Source organism: Pteronotus mesoamericanus, unplaced genomic scaffold, assembly GCF_021234165.1.
Source record: "Pteronotus mesoamericanus isolate MK-2021 breed Mesoamerican mustached bat unplaced genomic scaffold, CSHL_Meso_final contig_56, whole genome shotgun sequence".
In the NCBI taxonomy this organism is placed as follows: domain Eukaryota; kingdom Metazoa; phylum Chordata; class Mammalia; order Chiroptera; family Mormoopidae; genus Pteronotus; species Pteronotus mesoamericanus.
This window is the reverse complement of record NW_026555201.1, coordinates 10,878,618-10,900,882: the sequence shown is the minus strand read 5'-3', so window position 1 is coordinate 10,900,882 and position 22,265 is coordinate 10,878,618. Positions and strand designations below refer to the sequence as shown.

Below are 22,265 nucleotides of genomic sequence, written 5' to 3'. Positions count from 1 at the left end.
TTGTGCAACATGAGTGACTCATCTTTGCAACCATGTAACAAATAAAAATAAAATAAATCTAATACAATAAAATATTACCCTGCAATTTGTGGCAGCATGGATGGACCTAGAGGGTATTCTTCTAAGTCAGTCCATCAGAGAAAGATAAATATCATCTAATTTCACTTATATGTGAAATCTAAAGAACAAAATAAATGACAAACAGAACTGAGGACACAGAGAACAGACTTATGGTGGCCAGAGGGGAGGAGACTTGGGGGACTGGGTGAAAAAGTTGAACAAATTAAGAAGTACAAATTGGTAGTTACAAAACAGTCATGGGATGTCAAGTATGGCATAGGGAATATAGTCAATAATATTGTAATAAATATGTTTGGTATCAGGTGGGTACTAGAAATATCAGGGGAAACACTTTAAAGTATATGATTGTCTAACCACTCTCCTGTACACCTGAAACTAATAGAAAACACTACTGAATTTAAACTATAATTGAAAAATAAAATAAAATTAGTTATAAACATCATTTAACTAGTGATCATACTTTTATAAAAGTACCTTAGAAAACTAATATTTAACTTGAGAAATGAATACACCAAGAAAAATACTGGCTGATGAGGCTCAGTGGATTGAGTGCTGGCCTGCGAACCAAAATGCCATTGGTTCGATTCTCAGTCAGGGCACATGCCCCGGTTGTGGGCCAGGTCCCCAGTTGGGAATGCGTGAGACAACCACACATTGATGTTTCTCTCCCTCTCTATCTCCCTCCCTTTCTCTGAAAATAAATAAATAAAATCTTTAAAGGAAAAAAAAACCAATTTGACCATATCTATCAAAATTTTTACTGCATGTATCTGTTGGCGCAGAAATTCCTCTAAAGTTTAAAGTACTGCTATATGTGCACAGATGTGAAATATGTATACAATACTTGTTGCCTCATTATTTATAAAAGCAAAAGATAGGAAACAAGCTGAGTTTATAGTACATCAATACAATGAATACTATGCAACCAATAAAGAGTGGACATGGTTGTAAATGTAGGGAATAAACTTGCTACAAACAACAACAGCCTCAGGGGAGGGGACCTAGTAGACAGGGAGGTAAGGAGAGGAGACTTGCTTTTCAGAATAAACCTATCTGTACCTTTAAATTTTGGGTCATGTATACATATCATCCTTTTGTTAAAAATACATTAAAAATTTGTTAAAGAATTGAGACCATTTTCTCCGATCCTCTGATGTATCACACATAGTTTTACTATCTTCATCTGCAGGCAATGTTCATTAAAATGAGCATCTAAGCTACTAGAAGTTACCAATAATCAATACGCTACGGTAGAGGGCTCATTTCCTCCTTAATGCAAAGAGCTACAGCTATGGCAACTTTGCATCAATCAAAATGAGGTGTAATAGATGAAAAAAATAAATGAAAAATTTGTCTTACCCAAAGTAATCTTTATTACAGAAATAAAATTGGATGTAATATAATGTTATCAGCACTCTAAAAACCATGCTTCATCAAAAGGAAAAAACTATCTAGCTGGAGTTTCTGGTTGGGGTCTAGATCTCAATGGCTATATGCACCAGAAATACTTTGTAAAGAACCTAAGAAGTGCCAAAACCATTTGAATCGAAAAGGCAGTTCAAAACAAGAGAAAGAGGAGGTCAAAGAAAGAGGCAGTAAGTTTCAAAGGCCACAAGACCCATTTGTTTTTCCACACAAGTGAAATTCTTAGGTCCTATAGTGTGCACATGCTCAATGTTACAAAGTAATATCAACTGTTTAGCAAAGTACTGCAACAATATTTACCCCTGCCCCAGAATATAGTAGTTTTAGTTGCTCCATATACTTGCCAACACATGATAGTGTCAGTCATTTAAAACTTTTCAATATGGTATGCATGTAATAGTATTACACTATGTGTGTGAGTGTGTGTGTGTGTGTGTTTTAGGTTCAGTTGTTGATAGTTGTGAGTTTGTTGTCACTTTACAGTTCATAGTTTTTGATATTCCTCTTTTTCTTAGATAGGTCCCTTTAACATTTCATATAATAAGGGTTTGGTGATGATGAATTCCTTTAACTTGACCTTATTTGGGAAGCACTTTATCTGCCCTTCCATTCTAATTGATAGCTTTGCTGGATAGAGTAATCTTGGATGTAGGTCCTTGCCTTTCATGACTTTGAATACCTCTCATCAACCCCTTCTTGTCTGTAAGGTTTCTTTTGAGAAATCAGCTGATAGTCTTACGGGAACTCCTTTGTAGGTAACTCTCTCCTTTTCTCTTGCTGCTTTTAAGATTCTCTCCTTATCTTTAATCTTGGGTAATATAATTATGATGTGCCTTGGTGTGTGCTTCCTTGGGTCTAACTTCTTTGGGACTTTCTGAGCTTCCTGGATCTCCTGGAAGTCTATTTCCTCCACCAGACTGGGGAATTCTCCTTTATTATTTTTTCAAAGAAGTTTTCAACTTCTTGCTCTTCCTCTTCTCCTTCTGGCATCCCTATGATTCAGATGTTGGAATATTTAAAGTTGTCCCAGAGGTTCCTAAGCCTCTCCTCATTTTCTTGAATTCTTGTTTCTTCATTCTGGTCTGATTGAATGTTTATCTCTTCCTTCTGCTCCAAATCGTTGACGTGAATCCTGGTTTCCTTTCATTTACTGTTGGTTCCCTGTATATTTTTCTTTATTTCACTTTGCATAGCCTTCACTTTTTCTTCCATTTTGCAACCATACTCAACCAATTCAGTGAGCATCCAGATTAACAGTGTTTTGAACTGTGTATCTGATAGATTGGCTATCTATTCATTACTTAGTTCTTTTTTGGAACTTTGATCTGACCTTTCATTTGGGCCATACTTCTTTGTCTCAGCGCACCTGTTACGTTGGGAGGGGCAGAGCCTTAGGTATTCACCAGGGTGGGGCAACCCAGGTCACTGCCTTGTTGTGCCGCTGTCTGTGGAAGAGGGGTCCAAGAGGGAACAATGCTGCTTGCTCGGCTCTTGGGCAGCTTTCAGTCACCTCCCCCACTACCCACAAGCAAACTGGGCCCTTCTAGTGCTGATTCCTGGTTGAGTGGGTTTGTGTACATTCTAGGACTCTGTGGGTCTCTCCAACAGTCTCTCCTTTGAGGCTGGGAGTTCCTCCTGCTGCCCCAACCCTCACAGGTTTTTACCTCTAGAGATCTGGAGGCTTTCTTTTCCCCCACTGGAACCCTAGATTCTGCCTGTCTTACTCCGCAGATGTTCCTCCCAGTTTAAGCGCAGGCAAATGTGGGACTGCCCAGTCTGCCAGCCATCACCTCGCCAGCCTGGGCCTCCAGCTACCGCCTTGCCACATGTCCTCTCTGCCCTAGCTGCCTGTTTCCACCCCTCCTACCAGTCTGGATGAATGTATCTTCTTTAACTCCTTGGCTGTCAGACTTCCATACAGTTCAATTTTCTGGCAGTTCTGCGTGTTTTGGTTTTTTTTTTAAATTTGTTGTTGTCCTTCTTTTGGTTGTGCAAGGAGCCAAAGTGTATCTACCTATGCCTCCATCTTGGCCAGAAGTCCACAAGATCCATTTTAAGATACCATTTTTCTAACAGAATTTTCCCCTTTAGCTCTTAAACTCCACGTAGCATTGAATATAGTTGTCCTTCAGTAATTAAAACTCAAGGAACTGAATGAAACAATTCAAACTCTTTTTCTAGCTAATTTTTAAATGTTGCTATTTAATGAGATTTTTTGTTTTTGCTACTAGATAAAGAGGTTAACATAACAGCAGCAAATACTAAGCTGGTCCCCCTCTTCTAACTCTGATTCAAAAGTATTACAGTCTCACTGTTTGACTATAAAACTAGGGGAAAAAAATCCTGAAGTGGGGAGGACAAAGCATGGTAACATCATGGTAACATCTGAGAAGAGAATCATATTTATTTTGTGGAAAAAGAATATCCTTCTACTGGCTCTCATTAACAACACTATGACATGGCCATGTAAGCACACTGCTGTATCACTATGAAAAAATTTTAATTTTACAAACTTAAAGATCTGTTGAAACAAAAAAATCAAACTATATAGCCTAAAAGTTAGTTGTCATAATCAATTACTGTCTCATGCTAGAATATACTTCAGTAAATGAAAGCTGCTAGCTGGCATATCAAAAAAATCAGTACATTCCTTTGGCAGATTCAAACACTCAGACTAATGCCAAAAAAACCCAACAACAAATAAAACCTAACCTCATGAAGTAAATGTACACTTAAAAAAGCAGGAGGTAAAATCTGCCTCAGAATCAGTATTACATATCTTGACATTTACAAAGAAAAAGAACACGAATGTTATCAACTAATAATTTTCATTTTTATTCTATATTATATGTATGGCTCAAGAGTGTCTGAGATACTTGATACTCAAAGAGTAATGTTAATCATAATATCCATTATAACCATATCAAAGTCAGGGATTAACAACTACACACACGAACATTTAATACTAGTAGTTTTTAATCCTGAGTCCAAGACCACCTAAGATAGAAACTTAAGAGTTCCTTAAGCTATTTTCAAGATTTAAAAAATAGCTTAACAGCCTAATAAACTGTATGAAATAGTGCTTTGTACACTAAGATAACCAAATTTCATTTTGAGGGCTGGCATTAAAACTGAATGTGGCAACAGCAATTATCTCACAGTGACTAGACGCTCCGGTCGTAGCTATAGTCTTCACCAATGAAAACCAAAAACTCAATGAATAATTATGTAATAAACATTTTATTTTGTGGAACAACTCCTTTGTAGTCTAACATCTGAAAAGTAGCAGTAATAATATAGTATAGGTTTCTTAATGTTCTAGAAAAGCAAAATGCAAACTAAAATTACATATTTTCTTAGATAGGTCCCTTATCAAGACTCTAGGTATTGATAAAATGTTTATCAGGAAAAGGTCTGTTGTGTGTGCTGGGTGAGAACAGAAAGATACTTATGAAATACAAATTCTATGTATCTTTTTCCTTAAATCCTAAAGGCTCAATTGATGATTCAAGAAATAAGTAATAAGGAAAGAAAAGATGACTGATCAGATCCCAAACTATGAAGGAAATTTAACAGGAGGAAGAGACTATGTCTGTGTTCTCCAACTCCATTTTTCCTCCTTACACTCTTTTATTTCACAATTACCTCAGCAGGACAACTCTGCAAAATTTTATCCATAGTCTTCAACTACACATATCCAATATAAAATAAAACAAATCATAAGCCAGATTTTCACCTTGGAATGCACCCGCATTTTCTGCATAGCATTAGTGCCAAAGAAACACTAAGGAGCAAAATGAAACTAGGACCCAAGATATGGGATAACTGCCAGAACAACCCCAATCATCACTTGAAGACCACTCAAGAATACTTAATGACCAGGTAAATCAGATAGCATCCAGGCATCTAGCACCTGCACAGCAAGTAAGGGAACATGCTCTGTGTGAACCTATACAAACCTGAATACAAATCCTGGGGCTCCATCACATCTTACCTGTCTGAACTTGGGAATGTTACTTAACTCTCTGAAGACTTAGTTTTCTCATCTATAAAATGGAAATAACAATAATTTAGTAGAAACTCTTTCAACAGACCTCTACTTTATCAACTTCTTGAAATACAGCTCTTCAATCCCTCCATAAATTACTCCTTGATGCGTACCACAGGTTCATCACTTGGACCTAGCAGTCTTCTAAGTAGACCACTTTCTTAATATGTCCCCACCCTTTTGCTCTCACCAAATGCGCTGGACACTTAACGAGAGCCAGCTGTTGGTTCCCAAACCAGTTTATGCCAACTGGACTTGTTATTGTAATTATGTAATCTAAGATTATGTGAAATGATGAAGTATGAGTGTCAAAGGGGCTTGCTTCTCTGAAATTCTGTTAAAAAGTTTTAAAAAATTCAAAGGCTAATTATTTTTTAAAAGTTATTATGGAATTAGGTATATGTAAGAGCTCTAAAAGAATAAATTAAAAAAGCCTAAAAGCTGTAGAAAGTTTTTATTTAACACACTGAAAATGACTTTTAATTCTCTCTTTTCTAAAAGACACTAACAGATAATGCCTCATGGATGCGGAATATGCTAAAAAGGCAACCCAGAACTCTAATCACAGAACTATGCATGAAGAAAAACCTTGATCTTATGGGAGGGGAGTGTAATGGTGAAAGAATGTATATCCAAATTAAAATTAAAAATACATTTTTTATGAATCCCTTGCTAACCAACTTTTCAACTACCTACTCAATATCATATATGAGATCTTAATATGTAGCTACCACAAAAATTTATAGGAATATTGGGGGCTTTTTAGATTTTATTTATTTATTTTTAGAGAGAGGGGAAGGGAGGGAGAAAAAGCGGGAGAGAAATATGGACGTGCAATTGGTTGCCTCTCCCATGCTCCCAACTGGGGACCTGGCCCACAACCCAGACATGTGTGTGCCCTGACTGGGAATCGAATTGGCGAGCTGGTGCTCAATCTACTGAGTCACACCAGCTGGGCCTGGAATATTGTAAAGACTAAATAAAGTATGTAAGCATAGTACCTGGCACTTTGTAATATTCAATTAAAAACTTCTGCTTTACTTTAAGGGTTGTATTACCCTGATGGTCTACTGCTCTAAGAATACATATAGAAAAGTAAAAGGTGCACGCTATCATTATTCTGCTATTTTGCATTCATGTACATTATTTATACTCCATACATCCTTAGCCATATAACTTCTGTAAGGACAGGCAATACTCCTAAGAGCACCAGGAGACTGTAGTCACCCAGGGTTACAGTCTACTATAAGGAAACATGACAGTATTACATTAACATGTCAACATGAGCTGACAAGAACACAGGAAAAATGAATAAGGTGTGATGCGGTACCACTGGACAGAGCAGCAGCTCTTTGTACAGGGAACAGTCATGGGAAAAGGTCAAGGATCCCAAGTGAGAAAAGTAACTAGAAGATAATGGCAGAGGCCAGAGAGAGAAGCAATGCAAGAACTGGCAATAATTTTGTAGGCAACAAACCTGTAAACTAAAGAGGTTACAGGTACGGTAAGGGGATGGACCTGGTGATTCATCCTCGTGCTCAGAACTGTTGAACATTGGCACAGGTATTAAAATGCTTTTCCAAATTACTGTAAGTGAAATTGCATTTTAAAAGTTCATGTCATTTTGACATTACAATCAATTTTACTCTTCATAGAAAACTGTTACATAAAGTAATGCACTCTAAAATTAGAACAATGAAGTACCTTTACTACCCATTAAGTTGGGGGAGGTGGGGCCGGTAACACTAATATCCACTCTAACAAGGATACAGTGAAATAGTACTAATGGTACCATCCTTTTGTGGAACAATCTGACCAAATGTTTCAAGACTAAGAAACCCTCATATCATTTGGCTCAGTATCACATGTTGGGGAATCTGCACTAGGAAATAACTAAAATTATGAAGAAATCTATATGCTCAAAAGTTTTTTCAGCAACATTTCTTATAACAGCAAAAATTAAGTGTCATGGCGACAGAGAACATACTTAATAAGTTTTAAAAAAGCAGCAAACAAAATTCAACATATACTATAACATAAAACTTCATATGGAAAATGCTGTAAAAAACTCCAAAATGATGACTACATTAGAGTGGTGGATTCAAAATGTTTTTTATATTGTTTAACCATTTTAAAATGTTATTTTACCTTTAGAATTAAAACAAATTATATTTTAAAATATGCATCTCAAAAGGTTACATATAGTATGATTTCATTCATATAATATTCTCAAAATGACAAAACTAGTGGTGGGGGTGAATGCATAGAGGAAACACCAGGAAGTCCTATATCTTGATTGTGGTAGTAGTTACACAAAACTATACATGATATATATTTCACAGAACTACATACCCACACCCACAGAAATGCAGGTTTAAAATCTGTATATGGTCTATAGTTTAGTTAACAGCAATGTACCAGAATCAGTTTCCTGGTTTTCATATTGTATGACTGCTACAGAAGATGTCACCATTGGGGAAACTGAGTAAAGAGGATAGAGGACCCTACTATTTTTGCAACATCCTGAGTTTTTATCTCAAAATAAAAGTTAAAAAAAATAATGAACATGTGCTTGCACATATAATATTAAGCTTTGTTTTGAGGGGGTGGGAGATAAGGGAGTGTATAATGAACCATGTACTATACAAGGTGGGGCAAAAGTAGGTTTACAGCTGTTCATTTGAAAAATAATACAATAATTAAGGGTCACCACTACAGTGTCTTCTGGGGTGCCCGTATCTGGATGTTTTATCCCTGACAGTGCTGGCCGTCTTGCTTTATGGTGGAGGCATGGAGTTGGTGGCTGGGCCTCTGGGCTAGGACGAACCATGGTCTCCGTGGAGGCAGGGGAACGAAGGCCCAGCCATGGACAATACAGTGGTAGCAGCTGGACTGACAATCGCTGATGCAGGGTTTGCAGACCATTGTGTTTTGCAAGCCACGAAGCCAATGGAACCGTAAGTCAAACAAGTTTTTCAAAGTCTACCAAAATCTGTCTTCAGAGGTAGCTATTACAGAGGTGGGTTTGAACCCAAAACGACAGAAGAGGAAGCAGCACTAATGCTAGGTCCCTACTACCAATAAAGGAAAAATAAGAGATTCTCATCGACAAAATTAAGCTTTTAAATCACCCAGACAAGGGAGGATCTCAATATACAACAGCCCAAACCAATTAAGCTAAAGATTTACTAGAAGGTCAAGCTAAAAAAATGTAAACGTATGATGAATTTTAAGTTCTTATTACTTATGTATATTAGTATCAACTTTTTATAATAAAAAAGCTACAAATTTTAAAAATGATTTAGCACAGGTGAAGTCAGAGCCTTGATATAAGTTTCCTGTTTAAATTTGAGGATTTTAGGTAAGATTATAAATATTTGGATATGAATGCTCAATAATTATGAATAAATGCATACCATTTAAATAGAAAAAATATAATAAATAATAAAAGAATAAACTCTGTATGTTGCAATACTCACAACTGTAAACCTGCTTTTGCCCCACCTTGTATAATTTCCAAGGCACCACTATCCACTATTCATCCAACGCCATAGGAAGCAAATGGCAGTCTTCAGACTGAACATAATTTACTTAGGTTAGGTTTGAATACAAGGCTTTAATTTAAATGAAAGTATCAGTCAATTTTCAGAATATCCTTAACTGAGTAGTTTTGAACCTCAAACCCTATACTTACATAACCAATTAGACAATAGCCCTCAGAATGTTTTCCCTTGCCAGAAAAGGTTCAACAAGAGTAAATAAGATTTTTCTTACCTATGTTCAACTTAAATATATAAGTGACTAATACAAAGGATATAACAGTTTATCACCTCTGGACTGCGCTACATGACAGCAATGACATCTATCTTAATTCACTATTTTAACCTCAAAGACTACACCATTCTTAATATCTAGTAGGCTCCCAATAACTATTTATTAAGTCAATTAGTCAATGGATGAATTTATGTTCTCAGACTCAATGCCCAAGTTCCTCCAGCTTTAACTGAGAACGGGGACAGAAGGTAAGAGGCAAGAGAAAAAAAGGGTAAATCTGGATAGGGTCCAGCCCCAGGTCAAAAGATGGTATAAACCAACACTACATCCTAGTATCAATGCCAAAGTTGACCATAGGAAAACCTGAAATCATTTCCTCTGATCACCCAAATCTTAAAGACACACTTAGAAAAAGAACCTGAGTTAGTATCAGAAAATCTGCCTCACTAATCTTTACCACATAATGCTCTCAAGAAAGCCAAATTTTCTTTACAATGTGCAAATTCATCAACTTTTTGATCTGAAGAATCTTGGCTTGTTACACAAAACATCAAAAAACCCCTTCCACAACAGCTTTAAGCTCTAAGCAACAACATATATTATATATACTTCTACATTATGTATTATGTCTATATTCATATATAAATATGATATATTAATAAATAATGAGATTACACTAGAACTACCACCATTTAAGACACCAGTCAAATAGCAACTCATGCCTATGTTGTTTATTCATTCAACAGTCAGTAACAATATAACAGTGAACAAGACACAGATCATGTCCAAGTTTACGGTCCATCTAGTAACCTAAATGCAACTATAGCTAGTAAAAAGAATCTTAAGAAAACCAGGTTTGAATTTCAATGCTCCGTCTTATTAGCTATGTCTCCGTGCCTTAGTTTCCAAGAACTATAAAAGGTACTATTGTCATGAAGATTAAAATAAAATCATAAAATATAAAAATGGTTGGCAAAATAGAAGGCACTACACAAATGTAAGGCATACTATTACTGTACCTAGCTTTTCATTAAGAAAAAACAAAGCACTAGTATACTAGTCTGCGCATTGCTTACTAGTTACAAGGAGAAGAGAACAGTAACTGTATACCGAATAAACCAGGTAGCATCTTAACCTAAAATAAAGTCATTAATGAGGGGCAAATGGACATATGTATATCCAGATGTGATATCCTGAGAAGAATACATCACTTTTGTAGTCGTCTGACTGAAGATAAATAAATTGCCTGACTCAAATCACAAGGTAAATCAGATCAAACTGGACAAACCCAAATTGAAAAACTTCCTATAAAATAACTGACCAGGACTTGGCTCATGTGGCTCAGTGTGTTGAGCGCCAGCCAGCAAACCAAAGGGTTGCCAGTTCAATTCCCAGTCAGGGTACATGCCTGGCTTGCTGAACTGGTCCCCAGTGGGGGGCGCATGAGAGGCAACCACACGCTGATGTCTTTCTCCCTCCCTTCCTCTCTCTCTAAAAATAAATAAATAAAATCTTTAAAGATTCTTTAAAAATAAAATAAAATAACTGACCAGTATTTCTTTCAATTAAAGACAAAGAAAAGCTAAGATACTCTTCCAAATTAATGGCCAGTGAAGAGAAATGACACCCAAATACACGATCAAACTGAAAGAACTGGAATATAAAGTGGAGATTAAAGTATCAATGTTAAATTTCTGGAATTTGATATGGGCACTGTAATTACATAAGAGAATATCCTTACTCTGCCCTGGCTGGTGTTCCTCAGTAGACTGAGTGCTGGCTTGCGAACCAAAGGATAGATGGTTCGATTCCCAGTCAGTGCACATGCATGAGTTGCTGGCCAGGTCCCCAGTTGGGGGACTGCAAGAGGTAACCACACATTGAAGTTTCTCTCTCTCTCTTTCTCCTTCCCTTCCCCTCTCTAAATAAATAAATAAATAAATAAATAAATAAATGTCCTTATTCTTAGGAAATATACCCTGAGGCATTATGAGGTAAGAAGGCATACAACATACTCTTCAATGGTTCACAAAAATAATGTGCATATATGCCACAAAATAAATATGACAAAATGCTGAAAATTGGTGAGTATGTGTAAAAGGTGTAAGAGAATCTATTGTATTATTCTTGCAACTTTTCTATAAGTTTAAAATTATTTCAAAATAAAAAGTTTAAGAAAACAGGATACTAACCTCCAGGGTTTACTTATAAGCTCTAAGCTATACAATTTTAAAGTACTATTAAATACTACTCTGCAAGCTGTGGCTGGTATAGCTCAGTTGTAGCGTCATCCCCTAAACCATGGGGCTGTGGCTTCAATTCCTGGTCAGGGCACAAACCCAGATCGGGCCTAGTCTCCTGTTAGGGAGTGTATGAGAGGCGACCATGTATGAGAAACAATCAATGGATGTCTGTCTCTCATATCGATGATATTCTCCCCCTCTCTCTCCCTCTCCCTCTCCCCCTTCTCCTCTAAAATCAGTAAGCATATCCTCAGGTAAGGAATTTAAAAAATATATCACTCTGCAAAATTAACACAGCTTAAGTTCTAAGAAGCTTCACAGTTAAATTACGAAATGAACAAGAAAGTATGGCACATGAGCAAGAGCCAGCAAAATCAAATCTGCAAAGATACTGGAATTATCAGATACAAAATATAAATATATTTAATAGGTGTTTAAGAAAAAATATCTCGAGAATATGATCAAGAAAAGGAGTAAGACTACTAAAAAGGAAAGTCTTAAAAAGGAATTAAATAAAACTTCCAGAAGTAAAAAAAATAGTACAAGAAATTTTTTTAAAACTCAGTGCACATGCTACAACACAGATAAACCTTGAAGATATCATGCTAAGTGAAATAAGTCACACACAAAAGGAAAACTATTTTATGAGCCACTTATATGCGGTACCTAAAATAGTCAAATTCAGAGACAGTAAAATACAGGGTCCGGCACGAATAATGGCCCCTTTTTATTACAAAATCTTTTATTACAAAATCATAAGCATGTAATTCTGTAATATAACACTATTACACTCAAGCACACCATATTGACATTTTAGGTGAAATGTTCAAATTAAAACCAGAAATTACTACACCCATATTATTACCCTACCAACCACACTCAAGCAGGCGTTACTCCTGCCGGACCCCGTAGTTGTCGCCAGGGATGGTGGAAGGGGGAATGGGGAATTACTAAACATAAATGGTGAGTATAAAGGGCTTTGAAGACCCTGGCAGTATTTGATTTTTCTAAGATAATTAATGGTACATGGTAGTTCACTTTATAATTATTTAAATTGTACATTTTACTGTATACTTTTATAATAAAAGTAAATTTTAAATATCAACAAAAAAAAGGGGGAAAATCAAATGACCAGTGATCACCCCCTAAACCTAGACTACTTCACGAAACTTGGTCTTTGAAATTGAAACAATAAGAAGATGCACTGTTTCATTAAACAAACACTTATCTTTGCCTATAACTGAACTGAGGGGTGGCATGAAGAATTTCTAAATCTCTTCACCCTCTTGACCTCATAACCCTAGACAGCTACACTGTCTAATACCGTAGTCACTTGCCATATGTGGCTATTCACATTTAAACTAGTAAGAATTAAATAGTACTTAAAATTTAGTCCCTGTGTAACACTAGACACATTTTCAGTGTTCAGTATATGAAGATCACTATGTTGAATCACACAGATATAGAACATTTCCATAACTCAGAAAGTTCTATTAGACAGTGCTGCTATTTTTATAACACTAGAAATATATTGACAATTAAATAATCTTATATATAAAAGGACATCTTAAAATTGATTAACTGTCCTTTTAAAGTCATTTTATGTCTCTGAAACTACTGCTCCTCAGTAGTAGTTTTAAAAGCTTGCTGTTTGTTAAAAATATATAGAAAGTGTCAGGAATTATTCACCATCCCCTGTGTTCCACCAAAACCATCAGAACAAAGGATTTTTTTTTTTAACAAGCCAAAATTACATACTGGGTTGGCCAAAAAGTCCGTTTAGGTTTTTTTCCACAAAACAAAAGACATGTTTTTCATTTTCACCAATAACTTTATTGATTTGGATCTTTTGAGTATGTCAGCTATCTTCCACTATTGGTTTCTAGTGGGTAAAGGCCAAGGGAGCTGCTAAACATCTTTCAGTGCATAAGACAGTCCCACAGCAGAGAATTATTTGACCAAAATGTCAACAGTACCAGGAAACTTCACAAACAACTTTCGAAACGTTTGAGCAGTCACAGCACCTTCTCCATACACTGCACAAATCTTTTTTTGTGTTTCAGTTGCAGTTTTACCTTTCTTGAAATAGTAAAGCATAATAATAAAGATACACTAAAAATGTTGTGTCTCCTCTCCCACCTTCAATATTAAAATGGCTGCACAAAAATACACCAATTTTGGTAAGTTATTTTTAAACACATGCTGATATAACAGCTGTCACAATACAATCTAACAAAACTGTTTCGAATGACGTTAAAGACAACTAAGCACTATGAGAGCCATCATAGGGAAAAAAACTAAACGAACTTTTTTGCCAACCCAATAGTTAAGCACAGTGCTACTAAACTGAATACAAGCCATGTCACAAGAATACAAAAATTCACAGGATGAACATATCATCTCTTCTTGGCAGGGTACCAATTTTAGTTGACAACACTTTAAAACACTGTTTACATACATATAAAATGACAAAATGCAAAATTTGTGTGAATTTTTAAAATAAAAGCCTGTAGGCATCATGAAATGTCCTACTTGTGTAACTCCAAAACCAGCTCCAACTGGTCCTATCCTGTTTCTAACAAGACCTAGAATCAAAGTTTAAACCATGGATACACCACTCACAAGAAACACTTATAGAACCCCTAACTGCCCCTGCCCCCCCGCACCCTCTTTCCGGAGCAAAGGGCTCAGACATGACCAGAAAAACGCAAAACCTTTAGAGAAGCCAAGAGAGATCTGGTGCTGAAACCTCTTAAATTTTGCCCCAAACCCTGGATGGAGGCGACAGATTTGAGCCTTGCCTCCAGTCTTCTTGCCAGCTGACCTCGCGATAAAAGCTTTTTCTTTTATCAAAAGCAGGTGTCACAGTATTGGCTTATGCTCATGGGGCAGCGAGCCCTTACTGGGTAACACTTATAGCAAAACTGTATTTCTAGATTTCTGAGCATACCATTCATTTCTGCCATTAGGAGTACTTTTTAGGAAAAACTTAAGCATTGTTAAAACAGATGAATTCTATATGATTGTTTTTATTCACCAGAAACAATATCACACAACAAAACTCTATAGAATAACATCCTTAATACCGAAAGCAGCAAGCCTCCCGTTTTCTTGAAAACTGAAGGACAAAGGGCCTAAGCTATTTCAACCTAACATGTACATTTTGCTTTAGGGAGTCTAACATACATTTCTATATATTTCTATTGCACTCCCAATTCTTAAAATTACCTAACCAAAAACACTCAAAAGAAACAAATGTTAAGCCTTAATTTAACAGTCACTTAGGCAAGGTTTGCACCTTCAGTTACCCCCACACACATTCTAAAGTGAACCAGGGAATCGATAAGCTTCTCGCGTAGACAACTGAATGCAATTTCAATAAACGCTTATGCTAATAATTGGTTTGTGTTCCCAGGAGGACTTCTGTGGCTCCACTTACATAACCGATTACGCAAAGTGCTGAACTATTCTTTCTCTAGGAAGCATTTTGAATACTGATATTTGTACAGGGTTTACTTGCTATGCTAAATAAAAAAGCTTTTCTTGCTGTAGCTTCAAGGATCTGTCCTGCAGAAGAGGTGAAAAGAAAAGCCAATTTCTACTACTCCACTATGTCAAAGGCAAGTTTTTTATCTTGTTGGCCCATCAGCAGCGTGCTGACTTACAGCAAGCACCCTCAGGCGGCCCCACGGCTCGCCAGTTTCCTCCTGGGACTCTGGTTGAGAAACATAGCCTTAACACAGCCTTAACCAAGTAATTTTGAGAAACTTGTTTGAATTCAGTTTAAAACAATCTGAACTGGCCCTTGAAATGTGCAATAAGTAGTATAAAACTTGACAAAATTAAATTCAATGGCAGCGAGAATCCCAATACAGTCCCTGTAGGGTAATACAAGGGCAGACTGTACCACAAACCTAACTTGAATATGCATAAATATGTTGGATAAGTACTCTCCCCCAAATCCCTGGTTCTGTTTAAACCAAGATTATCAGATTTCACAGACCCATAATCTTAAAAATAATAATAATAAATCAAAGGTGCCACTTTTATTTTGCTAAGGACATTTAAAAAGAAAATAACTACCAATTACCATCACCATTATTTCATAAAAGAACTAATAGGCTTACACCAAAAATGGTAAAAGATAATTTTAGAAAAAAAATCTTTTAGCTTCAATAGATTTAGCTTTAAGAAAAGCTAGCTCATTCTCATTTCACGTCAGACAAGTAGAAATGTTGTCATGGACCGACACCACTCCACAGCAGCATTTGGGAATCACAGGTCTAAGCAACCAACTCCCACTTGGAAAAAGAAAGCAACAGTAAGACATGCCCAAACAAAATATTAACCTATTCAATAATGAGGAAACAGAGGCTTGGAGGGGTTTAGGGACTCTCCCAAGGTCATGGACCTAGAATTTAACACAGGTCTGTGTAATTGCAGAGCCTGGGTTCCTAACCATTATATTGTTTCCTCTAATATTCTTCCAGTGCTATAAAGATCCACCCTAATCCAGTCACCTTTGTGACCAATGACAACCGAGGAATTTCCAAGACAGCTGGCGGGAGTAAGAGGTGTACTCCCTAGCCCTCCTTCCGAATGAAGCTAAATGGAACTCCTGACCTTTGCCTCATTAATACCAGGCTCACTGCAACAAAGCCAGCCAGCCCAGACAAAGCACACACAAAACCCCCTGCCTCAAACAACACTGACATAGGACTCTTACTTAGGACTGTCCCAAGTTTCTGTGATACAGTGAAGAACATATTCCTGAAAAACAAAATGAATGTATTAATTTCCAGAAGGAAATAAACACTTCCATGGTAACTCAGTCTAAAATTAATAAACTTGCACTCAAAAAGCTACAACTGTAAGCCCCATTTTGCAAACTATTACAATCTCTTATACACTAATACACAGGTTCCCCCTACTTAAATGTCTAAACAGAAAACCACACAAAATTCTATAAATTCAGGGTTTCCAAATTAAAATATATTTTATACATTGGGTTGGCCAAAAAGTCCGTTACATTTTTTCCAAATGTTGACTCTAATAGTGCCTAACTATCTTTAACTTCATTCAAAACAATTTTGTTAGATAGTAGTGTGACAGCTGTCATATCAGTGTGCATTAAAAAAAAATCAAAACTGGTGAATTTTTGTGCAGCCATTTTAATACTGAAGATGGAAGAAGATACACAACATTTGTGGTGTTTTATGCTTTATTATTTCAAGAAAGGTAAAACCACAACAGAAACACAAAAAAAAGATCTGTGCAGTATATGGAGAAGGTGCTGTGACTGATTGAACATGTCAAAAGTGGTTTGCGAAGTTTCTTGGTACTATTGACGTTTTAGCTAAATATCTCTTTGCTGTGGGGCTGTCATAAGCATTGGAAGATGTTTAGCAGCACCCCGGCCTCTACCCACTAGACGCCAATTGCAGAACACTGCCAATATACTCAAAAGATCCAAATCAATAAAGTTATTGGCGAAAATGAAAAATGTGTCTTTTCTTTTACAGAAAAAGCTAAATGGACTTTTTGGCCAACTGAATGTATCATTATACAATGGTTAATTATCATTCTATCCCTCTAAGACAATCAGGACCTGAGAGACAAAACTATTCATATTAATCAAAAGTACAGCCCCAGCTGGTGTGGCTCAGTGGATTGAGTGCTGGTCTACAAACCAAAACGTCACTGGTTTGATTCCCAGTCAGGACACATGCCTGGGTTGCGGGCCAGGTCACCAGTTGAGGGCATGCAAAGGGCAACCAATCAATGTTTCTCTCCATTTCTTTCTCCCTCCCTTCCCCTCTCTCTAAAGGTAAATAAATACAATCTTTTTTTTTTAAAGTACGTATTAAAGAGAGAAGAAAAATATGTAATTAAATACCATTTTCTATGAAAGGCACTACTACCAGCCAGTAGTACTAGGAGGCACAAAAATTATCTTTGAATATTTAAAGGTTCTTGATATGGAAACCAAAATTGAAAGTCATATATATAAATAAACAGAATACCATATCAGAGATTTGCTTCCAAATACTCACGTATCACTTGCCGGCAAATGTCCAAAAGAAACAACCAAACAGCTCTTAAGTAACCAAAGTCTGAGAGTCTAGACCAAATTAATATGAAATAGTTTGTTCCCCCTGAAATAGGGCAATGATAGCATAGTATTCTTAACAGCAATAGCAAGAAAATTTTATTCCCAATTGGATTTTCAATGATCAGATTCTTTCTATCCTATCCGAATCTGTGATGCGAAGAAGAGTACACAGATTACCAAATTCTTTTCTCACTACATAGAATTATCTATTTAGTGTCTTAGGATTCTGTTTTAAACAGATACCATCTAAAAGAGTTTTTTCTTTCCCCTATAAACTCTCCCGATTCTTTCAACTCTTTATAGAGATTCAACTAGTACATGTTTTGTATTAACATCTACACGCATGTTTAATATATGCCTAGCACTGCTCTCTCACATGAACTAAAAACCTACATTTCCAAAAGCCTCTAGGCATTTCCAGTGTTTGGCAAGTACATAAAAAAACACAGTCAACATATTCAAAACTGATCATACTATGCACTCCTTTTCCCATATTTCTGGTAACAGTGCCTCCATCGCCATCATCCACACTTAAAATGAATATGACCTTGCTCTGATGGGTGCGGCTCGGTTGGTGGGGCATCCTCCCATAGAACTAAAAGTTGCCAGTTTCATGCCTCCTCAAGGGCACATGACTGGGTTGCCATTCCAACCCACCCCAGTCAGTACAGGAATGAGAGGCAACCAATTGATGCTTCTCTTTCTTTCTCCCTCCCTTCCCCTCTCTCTAAAAATAAATAAATAAACAAAAACTTTTTTTTAAAAAATGAATACAGCCTTCAACTTCCACCTCCTCCAAACCTTTCCCAACAATCCCTCCTTCTACCCTCCTACTAAATCATCCTATGCCACCATTACACTTGCCCAGTATTTATACTGCTGTCCACCCTTGGGCAACCTGGGCGTTGGGGGCACCAACAACACCCTCAACAGTCAAAAACCCACATGTAACTTTTGACTCCCCAAAAACCTAATAGTCTACTGTTGGCCAGAAGCCTTACCAATAACATAACCAGATGATCAACATACAGCGTGGGGCAAAAGTAGATATACAGTTGTGAGTACACAGTTTATTCTTGTATTATTATTTATTAATTAGTGTATTATTTTCCACACCAACAACTGTAAAACTACTTTTGCCCCACCCTGTATATTCTGTATGTTACATGTATTATATGCTGTATTCTAACAATAAAGCAAGCTAGAGAAAAAGAAAATGTTATTAAGACTATTTACATTTACAGTACTATACGTATTTACAGAAAAAAATCTGCGTATAAATGGCTCCAGGCAGTTCCAACCCAGGTTTTTCAAGGGTCAATTCTATATACTGAAAGTCAACTTTATACAACAAAACTCTACACACTACACTTTTTAGACCTTAGTAGTTTCTCATTACCTCCCAAATGTTGAACTCCTAAATAGAGAATTTAAACATGGTCCAGCCCCAAATTAAATTTCAAACCTCACCTCTTATTCCTCAAATGAACCTTATATTCTAGGTACTCTGCTCCTCTAACTCTTCTCTCAGTACACCATGAACTGTTCCCTCCTCCACACTTGTGCTCACATCATTCCTTTTATGTGAAAAACCTTCTCCATCTATCTATTCCCAATCCCTAAATTTTTCTCTTAGAAAAAAGCCTTACCTTCTGCAATGTTGAACTCAGAGAATCAGTTTATTGGGAGATAACAAGAGGGAGCTGAAACACACAGGCTTTGGCACCAGGCAGATCTGGGTTCAAATGAGGGTTCGGTTACCTGCTAGCTACACAGTCCTCAACTAGCAGAGAGCCTGGTGGTCACTTAATGCTCAGTAAATAATGGCCTCAGAGCTAACTTCAGAAGTATTACTATACCTCTACCACTCTCCATAATTACTCCAGCTAAAAATGAACCCATTTTCCTTTCATGTAACTCCAAACTTTCGGTCAAACCTACATATTTACATATATTTAAGTCATAAATGTTTGTGCCAATATCTTACATCACCTTCTAGATTTCAAATTCCTGAAGACCAAAAACTTAGTATTTGTATCCTACAAAGCCTATTAATGCTTTTAATGAAGCACATACCACCCCCTCCAATTAGAAAAATTGTTTAATATGTTTAAACAATGTAAGTCATCTCTTCATGATTTCTGATACACCGTAGAAAATTACTGCCAAAACATGAATCTCAGTTGTTAGGGGTGTATCTTTATTTGCTCCCACATGTTTGTCTAACATAGCAAATGTTCAATATCAGTTGAATAGACCTACATAACATAATTTACAATGCAAATATTCAGCATCTATTGAATTGAATTGAACATAATAAAATTTACCATGCCTACGGGTATCTGGTTTTCCCCAAGTATCTTTTTTTACTGCTACAATTCTTGAAACATGTCCCTTCAAAAGACATTAACTACCATCAGTCCGGATCCATAACCATATCTAACTTGACTCTTTTTCCAGGTTCTTTCAATTACAATATTCCAACCGTATGCTCTAAACAACCACTTCAAATGGCTAAGAATCCACAGTTTCTATTGGAATGTAAATGTCGGGCAACTAACCTTCCCTCCACAATCTTTTCCCGGAACTTAAAAATCATCCACCCTTTGCCTAAAGATCAACAACCCTGAAATACATTTTCTTTTGCATAGGAGAGCTCACCCAACTTGTCACTTTAGTATATTTTCCCTAATTCATATTACCTCTCTGTCAGTGGAGGAGAGGAAATGAGACGAGTATCCAAATAACTACAGTATAAGTCCTAATATATAAGCGGGAAAGCGTCACGAACTTCACAAAGATGGTTTGGGTACACTTTACACTGCAAAAACACTGGTCATCTGCCGATAACCATAATCTGCAGTAATTGCATTCCCTTATGATCGTAATTGAAAAATTACTATTAAATGTGGGAAACCCTTATTTCCTACAAACCTTTCAGCAGTATTTATTACCTAAAATCTGTTCATTAAAAATGCCTATAGTGCTTTCTCATTTAGGAAATTTTCGATTTTTCCGAGCTAAGCACTTCATAATATAAGTTCAAAATAAATAAATAAATAAAACAAATCACCTCTGCCCAACTGTGTGAACTCTGCCTTGCTGTTAACAGTATAAGGAACCTCAGAAGTTACCGAGAGCGATTCTGTAAAAGTTAAGGAAAATGACAGTTCCGAACACGAAGGTATGCAAACTTCGAGGGAGACGCGGTGTAACAGTTCTCCAACCTCTGCAATCCATTCGTGCAACCGCAGACTGAACTCACCATACAACGGTGACTTCAAATAGCCACAGGAATTAGGAATACAGATTAAAGAAAAGCATTATTTTTTAAGTCTGCAAGAAAATAAGGAAACTTATCTGAACCGATTCTCCTCAACTTGTTTGTTTTAAATGACTTTAACAATAGCTTGAGCAAGCTTTCCAGTCACTAAAAATTATGGGAGGCACGCCGGTGCCACAGACCTATTCAGAAACGGTCCCCAAGCGCAGTCCGAATCGGTCCCGGGCAACCCCTAGGCGTGTCTGGATGAAAAGCTTTGCAAAAGATCCCGGGCATCTACACACGCATCGCCCCGCCCCGGGATCGAGGAGACACCACCTCTGGGACCCGGGCTAATTACGGAGCCCAAAGGCAAACCCTGAGGACAAAAAAAGTCGGGAACTGGATCCCGAGATTGAGTCCGGTGTCCAGGTCCCCAGCCCCACCCAGGTCGGACACAGAAAACCAAATCTGGGAGGCAGCACGAAGGTTTGAGGGAGCAGAAAAGAGGGGATCAGATGGACCGCGGCCCAGCCCATCCCCACTCTCCAGTTCCAACAGCAACAACAGCTCCGTGAACCCTCTCCCCCGCTCCGCCCCGCCCACCCCACGGCCCTGCCGCCCGCTCCTTCCCGGCCGGCGAGTTCGGCAAAGACCGCGGCGGTCGACAACCCGCTTCCCGGAACCCCGACAGCCCAGCCTGCAGCCAGGAGCCCGTAGCCCGTAGCGGGCAGCGGGGGCCCGAGAGCGCAAGCCCCGACACGGCCCACAGCTGCCCCAGGCTGTTCCCCAAGCCACTCACCGTCGGCCCGAGCGCTGGGAGGGGGTTAGGTCGCGGCTCGGCGGGCACGGATCCCCGGGTTCCGATCCGGGAAGGAGCCCCTACTCGGAGGCGATCGAGCCTCCGCGGCAGTGCCTACAAGGCCTCTCTCTGGCCCGAACCTTGGAAAAGCACTTCCGGGGGAGCGGGAGAGGGAAGGGTTTTGGCACCGGAACTGCTCGCGGGCTGGAGCTGCCAGGGCCTCCCGGGCGGGGCGGGGCCTCTCCCGCCCAGCGCCCACAAATCCGCCTCCGGACTCTCAGAGATCTAATCCCGTGGACACTCTGTTCCCCAGGCTGCTGCTGCTCTTCGCATTGTTCAGTTCCAGCACCTAATTTTACATAGGAGGAAGTCGAGGGTCAGAAAGTTTAGATGACAGGGTCCACTGCATACACCCGGCCCCTCCTCTCTCCAGTATTCATTCCAATCTACCTCCTTTGAAAATAATAATAGTTAACTTTTACTGAAGGCTTACAACCTGGTAGGCATCCTGTTAAGCA

The 22,265-nt window shown here is 37.9% G+C and overlaps 1 protein-coding gene across 2 annotated transcripts in view; it reads right to left on the bottom strand.

Moving 5' to 3' along the window:
- The window catches only part of FRS2 (fibroblast growth factor receptor substrate 2), a 110,148-nt gene extending 88,264 nt beyond the window's left edge, over positions 1-21,884 (bottom strand). For both annotated transcript variants that reach the window (XM_054580091.1, XM_054580090.1), the window contains exon 1: positions 21,748-21,884. The gene's annotated coding sequence lies outside the window, so the exon portion shown is untranslated. The remainder of the gene's footprint in view (positions 1-21,747) is intronic.
- Between the last annotated feature and the right edge of the window lie 381 nt (positions 21,885-22,265).